The following is a 9,743-nucleotide window of genomic DNA, read 5'->3' on the forward strand; positions in this document are numbered from 1 at the left end:
TGTAATATTTTCTTCAAATGCTCTATAAACTTTGAACTTAACAAGAATGTTGTATTTTGTGTATCAATTTGTTTTCATGAAGAATTATTCTTCATGTATTTTGAAACTTAGCTCTGTCAACTTTAATAATTACTTTAAATGTTTCCAAAAGTTTCTTTTTGGCTTTGTTGAGAAAATAGCTTTCCATGATGAGTAAAATTCTGTAATGATACTGGTTTAGGTGTTGTATTTATCTTTTTTTAGCATGATGGGTCTAATTAGTCATGATTGTATTTTGCAATTTTACTAAACACTAAGTATGATTTGGTTTGGTAATTTCATTTCATCGTCTTTAATTACTTGTATTACTTCAGGGCTGTATTTGTTATACATGTGTTATTTATTTTGGTTTTAAAGGTCGCCAACCATGCAAGAAGGGAACTTCAGATGAAAGAGAGGTCCTTGCAGTCAAAAAAATCTTGATGGAATTCATCAACACCTGTTGAGTTCAAGGGAAAGCAGACTGTGATAAGTGTTTAAAACAACTGCATACTATCTCAGTATCCCGAAAATGACAGCAGTGGGACTTGCCCTGCACAGAGTGGAAAACAATCAGAAGAGTGAAGTCCAATGCGGTTTTCCTTTGTGTTGCTGACCACTCATTTAATGTATGATATTTTTTTTTTACTCTTAAAAACTGGTATTGAACTCAACCTCTTGAAGTATGTCTTGAGGTCATTGCTCTGTCCAGACTTTCGTTTATTCGATCCTCCTGCTTGTGATTTATTTATTTCTTTCATTTCTGATTTATTGTTCTGCTGGACCTTGGTGTCAAGTGTGCTCCTTTATGCCTTCTTACAGTCTTTAATCTTGACTTTGAGTTGCTTCTGACAATCTTGACTAATTTTTTGTCCTCACTGACTCTGGAGGAGCATGTATCTCAGTGCTCTCTTGAGGTTCTATTTAAGCAAAAATGTATTTAGTCTTTCCCATTCTGAGGAATGCACTCTGAGAACGTGGTAAGATTGACGTTCTCAGAGTGCATTCCTGTTGATGGCCTGAAAACAATTACACAAGGCTTCTTCAGCTGCCTGTAACCCATCTCCTCACAGTTCTCATCATCACAGGTTGTTCCTGGATAAGAGATTTACAGTCAATCAGAAGAACACAAAATTGTGATCTAATTTGCAAGAAAAAAAAAATTCTGTAGAAATGTATGCATCATTTTAATCCTTTTATGTAACTTCTTTAAAAGAATAAATGTAACAAAGCGGTTCCAGTATGCTGCTCAATACTAGATTTTAACATAGTTTGAGTGCCCACTCAATTTATTTTTTGCTTGATTCCAAATTGTAGATTTCATTGTGCATTGCAGTGGCTCTCTAAGCATTTTGAACCTGAAACTGTGCTACAGGTACTAAGAATGTAATAAAAACGAATTAGTGTGTATTTATTTCCCCACACATTACTAAAAACCTGACAAGTCCCCAAGAGCCACGTTCTTATCATGTTGAGAACTCTAGTTAGTCTTATTGCAAATTTTAAGTGATATGTTTGTTCACTGCCCCTCTAGCATGCTACTTGATTTTTTGCAGAGCTGTGCTACTTTCAGAAAGGGGGGTTCCCAGAAAGCATGGTCTTGTCTTTAGTCCCCAGTAGTGTATACAGACAAGGGGGTGTGTGTGTGTGTGTGTGCGTGTGTGTGTGTGTGTGCTGTGGATTAGCCCAGGATGCGATTTGTCAGCAGACTCTGTGCGAGTCAACACTTGAACTTTGTTCCCCTCCGTTGGGAAAAGTCGGATTTGTTGCCAGCTGCTTCTGACAAATGGCTGCTAAATCCCAGCAAGGTGTTTTTTCTAAGTGTTACTGTAACCAGAGCGATTCTTCACCAGGCGAAAGAACGCAGCTAGACGGGTTATAGTAGCTACACGCTGCTCTGCATGCACGTCCACCGGTGATTACTGCAAGTATGAGCAGTGACACCCACTTGTACATATGGTAACTAATATGGAATTATCAAGTTGTTCGTATTAGAAATGCATTATTTTGAATATTTTGGTTCACTTCCATTAAAATTGCAACTGCAGAAAGAAGTAATTAGGACGAAGGTCTATATAACTATTAAGATTAAAGCTGTTCAGATGAAACAGAAATTCCAGGAAAACGAGAATATCTAATAATTTGTGACCGTTTGCTCAAATCTCAGAATGCATTTTCAGAGATTATCCTCAAAATTTCTGAGCTTTTTGGCAGAAATTTCCTGTTTACAGTGACAATAATGCACTGTCATATAGTTCTGTGCAGTCCTGTGACGTTTCTTTTTTACAATCCGTCCGTCCAGAACAAAAGCGATTTAAATTGTTTTCGTTACCCGACGCTCGTATCGTCAGCTCAGCCCAGAAGGTGTTTTGCAATTAAAAAACTTGTAAATGAGGTGATTGTTGAATTAACATTTTTAAATAATTTAGCATTTTTTGACAACAAAAAGAAAAAACAGTTAATGGAAGCAGCCATGTTGCAAAATTGCCCTTATTAAAATGCAGCACAAAGAAGAGGATCAGCAAGCAGATGTAATTTAGACCGCAGGGAGCAGATTGCAAATAATATGGAATAATTTCTAATAATATGCTAATTGACACAGAACAGCATCCATATCAGTTGTTCAATAATTTATTGTAATGAGTGATAAGTGAAGGTGCTGCTATTTACTTTTCCATACCTCTTTTATTGTCTTAATTCATTTCCTTTTATATTTTTATTATATTTTTATCTTTTCTAATATGTATTGCTTAGTTGTTTCTGTTGATTCTGCAGCTGGAAATTTCCAAATTTCCCAGAGGAAGCTTCCTGTAGGATTAAGAAAGTTCAATCTAATTTAATTTAATAAGTTTTTCAAGCATAAATCCCGGATACTTCAGTTCACTTTTTGTTCTTCATGAATAAAATCATCAGTTGAAAACTGTATTTTTTATTTAATCAGGGTATATTTGTCTGATTTTGATCATGTGTTACAAAATAAATCTGTAAGACCAGAAATACTTTTTCACTGCACAGGTATTTAGAAATGTCAGAAAAAACACATTTACCTCTCCTTATAAAGAGACTTTATCTTCTGTTTTATAATAACGTATAACAATACCAGAGGTGGGCAGAGTATGCAAAAATCATAGTAAAGTAACAACAGCACTACTTCAAGTAAAAGTAAAAAAGATATTTGGGAAAAATCTATTCAAGTGCTGATTTAATATTTAAGAATCACATACTCTGACGCACCAAAATATACAGTTAAGTGGAAATTTTGGTATTTTAAGGACCAAAATGACAATAATTCAGATAAGAAACAAAAAATAGCAAAATTGGGGAAAATAAAAATTTTCAGTTTCTTTCAGTATACTTATGAAACAAAAACGGCGGTGTGTGTCTGGTGAATATTTGGTTAAAACATGTTTGTTTCTCATTTAGTGGGTAGAAAATCCAGAAATTTTACTCAAGTAAGAGTAAAAATACTTCATAATAAAATTACTCAATTAAAAGTAAGAAGAACAGAGGAGTAAAATTACTCCTAAAAGTACATTTCTTTTCAGAAAAATTACTCAAATCGATGTAACTACCCAACTCTGCATAATATAACGTCAAACTCCAAATCGTAGAAGGGTCAGTCAGTCAGGGCACGCACACACACACACACACACACACACACACACACACACACACACACACACGGAGTGTCATCTGTTAACCAGATTGTAGCTCAGCGCCGCCTCATCGATGCAGAGCGGACCAAACTGTGTTTGTGATGAAACGACGCTCCATCATCATCACCATTACATAACAATTGCTATTGACTGCCATTACTTTCTTATTACTGACAAGCATATCTTTATAGGTGTGTGTGTGTGAATGACTCATCTTGTGGGACATTCAACTATTTATATTCAGAGATTTGGGGGGGAATAAGATCCACCCGGCTATCAGCCTGCAGGAAGGGGATTATTTAAAGACAAGTAGCGTTTCCAGGAAAGGCGCAGAAAGTACCTCTGCATGTCAGTTAAATGTCAAACACAACAACGCCACTTTAGCTACATGACTCACAATCTTCATGTTTCTGTCTTTACGGTTTAGAGCCGGAGAACCAGGCAGCCCTGAAAGCTGCAGTTTTAGATTAACAGACAAATAAATAAAAATGTGCCTCTCAGGCCATTTAACCTCCTCTCAGTGTTTTTTTACAATCGCCACAATGGGCTCTCAGAGATTATAACCATGGTGACAGAAAGAAACAGCAAAAGCAAAAACGGCCCTCTTGGTGAGAAAGAGCAACAGGTTTTTTCAGACATTAGAAAACAAAAATGTCCACAAACACAAAGGAGTAATACTGTATCTGAACTGGTCATAAATATGACTAAACACGAAGGAGTCTTCATAAATGTTTACGACTACTGTCCTGATCTGTTAATGCAAATTTTAGAGCTGTTGTAAACCGATTATTTTAGTAATCGAGTATCAATTATTCTGATGATTAATTGAGTAATGAAGCAAAATTTGATAAAACAAAATATTGGTAAATTATATCATAACAGCAGTGTTACTATCGGATATTAACTCAAATTTTCATGTTTTAGCTTCTCTACAATAACTTTTCTGTAGTTTAGAAAATTTACCTGCAACAATAACAGCTCACTTTCTAAGTTAACCTGAAAAAATATTATCATAAAAATGTCTGCACTCCAGCTTTTAGTTTATGTATTCAGTCAGTTTAATAGATGAACTCTCACCTTGTCCAGACATTTATAGCTTTTGTGTTCATGTTAGCGGCTGGATTTGACATCTTCATTTGTCACGCACAGAACCATCTACTAGCCATGTACCGCTACGATGCGCTCCAGACCAACAACCTCAACAACAGGGATGATATGAAACTTAGTGTCTGGTTCTTCCGTAGAGCTACACTTACATTAATCATCTACAGCGCAGTGTTCAGGCTATACGCTCACCTGTGTAAATACACCCGCCGCGCTCTTCACCTCCACCAGGCAGCAGCTCCCGGAAGAAAAAGGCTGCCGTACTCCAGGTATCGCGCCCGTCATTTTAAGGATGTTTATTGGTCCCCCAAAAAAACAACAAAACCCGAACACCATCATGAATTAATGAAATCCCCCCAGACTGAACTTGAAAATTGGATGCTAGGCTGCTAGTACTTGGCAGCAACTCAGAGGGGAAGTAAGAGCTCCGCGCAAAGCAAATAACGACCCGGCCGGAACACGGTGCGGTAAAAAATAAAACATAATTTAACGATGCTTTAAGACAGGTAAATTTTCCTCGAGGAATTTTAATAATATTCAATGAATCATTACAGCTTCATGACAACAGTCGTAAACATTTATGAAAACTCCTTTATGTTCATAACAGGTTATGTTTACGACAGTGTCATTTTATACAAACCCCTTCAAATAAAGTGTTACTGACAAGAAATGGATTCTTCTCATTAACGGGGAAAACTTATGCTTTTTACTTTACACATATATGTTTCAAATTGGTGTAAACACAAGTTTGTTCCCCTCTGCTTCCAAATAGAAATTTATTTTTTTTCCTTCCAAGAAAGCCTCGATCTATTTCTGCAGCATTTGGTCCATTAATCCCAGCAGCTGGTGCTGGAATGTTGCTGGTAACACTGGGTAGCTGATTGATATCACACACATGATGGCGTCAGCACACAGATCCAGTTATTACAGCAGAAACCAGCGATCAGGACTCAGACCTGAACCTTCAGAGCCACATAAAGACAGCTACAAAGCCGGCCTTCTATCGCCTGAAGAACCTCCACAGGATTAAATGACTAATGTCCAAAATAAACTTAATTGATTGATTGAAAGTTAATTTAAAAATGCGATGGTAGCCATAAGAGGAGAGATTCCCATGGGAACAATTTAAAATGACATTTTGTCATATGTTGTCCACTTTTTTCTGACTGACTTTATGAAATGCTGCTGTGATGGTGGGACTAGTTTGTGCTAAAATGTTCTATGAAGGTATTTTTTTACTGTTAAACGCATAAATTTGGAGACTTGAGTGGAAAAATTGTTGATGTACTGTTTATTCAAATGTAAAGTTTTTTGTTTTCTACAGTTTTCTGTTTTATGCCTCAGAAAGTTTAGCTAAAAAGCTGGATCGCTAGCAAGATTAAACCCAAAGTTACTTTATCAACTGATTTGAATTTAAACAAGTGGAAAACAAAATGTACCTATTGTAGAAATCTGAGAAGATTTCTAGAATATTGGAGAACAACTATTATAGCATGTTTCATTTAGCACATTGGAAATATTTACCCAATTTCATCTTTTGTACCGTTTCTCCAGATTTTAACATTGTTTTTGAAAGCAACTGAACAACTGAGAACTACAGAAATAAGTGCAAATGTGTTATTTGGTCTAAAAATGATTAGAGATGGAAAATAGGAACACTTAACATTTAATTTCCCATTTGGATCAATAAAGCATGTTTTTAATTGAAGTACAACTTATATAAATTTATTATTATATTAATATGACTTATTTCTGGTATTATTTTTTCTTAGCCTGGCCCTAATACTCACAGTAACAGAAAGTAAAATGTTTTTTGTAGAATTATTTCCAATAAGCTGATTTTAGTTCTTGTAAGGCGAGAAAATGTAAAAATGTTCTTGGTATCTGAATACTTCTCCAAGGTAACATAGGATCCAGTGTCCTGGTTGCACCGTTTTAATAAAATGTAATTAAACATCACATTAATCAGCAGCCGCATCGATTTCCGCTGCTCCTTAGTGTCTGAAGAGCTTCAGCTCGACCACTGAAGGTGTTTCTAACTAGGGGAAGTGATTGTTGCCACAGTGACGCCTGACAGCTCGTCAATAAGTCGTCCCAGCAGGTAAGCCAGACAGGGACAAGCAAGAGACCAACGCTGCCCACAGGAAGCGCGGGAGCAGGGACCGGGGACAGACAGCGCGCCGAACATTAGGACGTTTTTCTGCTCTCCGCTTTTCAATTTAGCGGCAGGCGCAGAGGGAGCGGCGCCCAGCTGCGTCCAGACGCAGGAGGAAGATTGCTGAGCTAATAGTGGACAGAAAAAAGCTGGAGTCAGAGCAAACATGGCCGCTGTCCAGATGATTCTTATTATTGTGAGAATCACGAGAACGATCCATTGCCATCAGCGTATTTTTACGTCAGAAACATGTGTTCGACATTAAGGCTTGATGACAGCGCTTCTGATTTAATTTTTTTTGTTTTGCTACTTCTTTGTCTCCCACTGCTCATGAAGATATTCGGAGTGTGAAAGTGACAGCAGGGTGTTGAATGTTTTCTGCTCTCAGTTTCTAATGTCTCAGGCTTTTGGGCTCGTTTTCTGTCTCTCCACACTTCATCTCGCTTTACTTCGCTGCTGTAATTACTTTCTCTGCGTCTCATCTCACTGTTGATAAAATCTATTTATCTGATGGCAGGAAGTGTTTTGGTGTCAATGCCTCTCCTCATCCCTCCATCTGTCCATCCGTGTTTTTTTTTTTTACGCTGTTTGTCTCTTGCTCTGTTTCAGGTTTGGTTGTGATTTTCCGGCATAACCAATCAGTGGTGTCAGCAGGCTCCCCCGCTGCGCCTGGACACATCGCCGATGTCTCGACTAAAAGAAAAAGAAAGAAAAATGACCCCCGACTGCCAAACCCGACACACCATCGACACTTTGAACGAGCAAGAGTCTGTGCGTAACGAAGGCCCCGTCCAGATTAATCCAACTGTATCAAAATGGATTTTAAATCTCACCTTCAGCACTTTTTTTGTTGTTCAGGAAAACAAAAGTTTTTGGACACTTTCTGAAGCATAACATTTTTAAATTTCAGTTTTTATGGACAAGTTATCTGTAGAATATTGGTACAGATGACTAAATAATATTAGAAATGAATAGTAACTTTGTTTGGAGGTTAAACATAGGCTGCAGTTGTTAGATGAAAGTTGCTAGCACAACGTTACCCATGTTGAGTATCTTTTTCCTTTGAAATCTGATCATTAATGCACATATTACTGCCACCTGCTGGAAGGGAGTGGGTATTACAGTGTTTCTGATTAGAATCCTGGATACTACAGATCTGATTGTCTTTTCAAAAATCAAATATTGATGCGGAGTTTCATAAACCCCAGATAAGGTCTTTGCATGCTAGCAGAAAACTTCATGTACTATTAAAATGCAAAGTTTTCTGTTCTCTGTCTCAGAAAGTTTAACTAAAAAGCTGGATCACGAACAAGAGGAAACCCAAAGTTACTTTATCAACTGATTTGAATTTAAACAAGTGAGAAAACAAAATTCACTCTGTTTTTGGGTCTGTAAAGATTTCTAAAATACTGGAAAACAACTATTGTAGTATGTTTCCTTTAGCACATTGGAAATATTTACCCAATTTCATCTTTTGTACCCAGTTTCTCCAGATTTTAACACTGTTTTTTAATGCAAGTGGACAAGTGGGCACCACAGAAATAAAGCAAAAAACAAAACAAAAAAATAATAATAATATGTAGTTTTGGTAGATTTTTCAGATAGAAATTCAGAAACCCTCAACAACTCACATATACGGAGGACAATTAGAGTCATTGAAAAAAAAGAGAAAGTCAGCATTCTGAGATCACAAAATTACTTTTTTCTCAGAAATGTGACTTTTTTCTCAGAATTGTGGCTATTTAAAATCTAAATTCTGACTTTAGTCTGAGAATTCTAATTTTGTGTCAATCTCTGTCAAAATGACTGTCAACTATGTTGCTAATAAATATATAAAAACTAATCACATAACTATTTATTCCTTCTTGTAGGAAGTCAAACGTCAGAAGAAAGTTAGAATTTTGAAACTAAAGTAAATTTATTTTGTGTTATTGGCCCTAATGGTGTTCCGTACACCATGGAGTATCAAAGAACTCACATTTTTATCAATCAAATCTCAGCCCATATATGAAAAATGTGAATGTTTAACATCTAGGTAAAATCGTAATTGAAACCCTTAAAATTATAGAAATGAATTCATTTTAAGTAATTTTTTCATTCATGTGGGACGCCATGTTTAAAACCAAACAGCCAACACAGCGATCGTTCTCACTAAACAACTTTCAGTCTAGTCAACAGTAAATCTGCAGAAAAAGCGTTGAATGTGACAAAACCAACGAAGCGAGACGCAGAGAGGAAAGAGAGCGATGCTCTCAGACGCCCTGATGTTCCAGTTGGACGATCGTCGCTCCGTTTCAACGTCCTGAGCTGCAAACATCGTGTCGTCTTCTCCATATGTCTTTCTCATATTCCTGATGTTTTTGTTTCTGTATTTGCTTTACATCTACATTTATGGACACTTTCATGAAGGTTTTTACAGCTTTTTTCACTTAAATCATCCTTTTCTTTCCTTCTGTTAAATCTATGCGCTCTGACTTAATTTAGATTTTGTGGTTTACATTTCTTCTCTGGTCATTTTGCAGATACTTTGATATTTTAGCCTCTTCCCTCTTTTAAAATAGTTTCGTGACCATGCCAGTCCTCTGACTCTTTATCCCTGCAAGCGGTTTCTGTTTCCTTTTGAACATTTTGCCTTCATCAATTCTCACTTAAACACATTATAGGAATTAGACGCATTATGCAGGAAAATTCATAATTTATAATTGCAGAGTGTGGTGAGGAAGAAACATTTCTTTACTTTTTGAATTAGGGATTTTTAACTTGAATGACTTCACATACAAACAGAAATATTTCTGTTGTTATGTGGGTAA

General features: G+C 36.5%; 1 long non-coding RNA gene across 1 annotated transcript; it reads right to left on the minus strand.

The window, feature by feature from the left end:
- Positions 1 to 267: 267 nt before the first annotated feature.
- On the minus strand, positions 268 to 1,654 carry LOC148156527 (uncharacterized). The gene is made up of 2 exons (XR_015764564.1): positions 1,038 to 1,654; positions 268 to 985 (listed from the first exon to the last, which is right to left on the minus strand). It is a non-coding gene; the product is annotated as an uncharacterized LOC148156527 (long non-coding RNA).
- Positions 1,655 to 9,743: the final 8,089 nt, after the last annotated feature.

The sequence above is a fragment of the Poecilia mexicana genome, unplaced genomic scaffold (assembly GCF_051168715.1).
Source record: "Poecilia mexicana isolate PSO_F unplaced genomic scaffold, ASM5116871v1 scaffold_11, whole genome shotgun sequence".
Classification (NCBI taxonomy): Eukaryota; Metazoa; Chordata; class Actinopteri; order Cyprinodontiformes; family Poeciliidae; genus Poecilia; species Poecilia mexicana.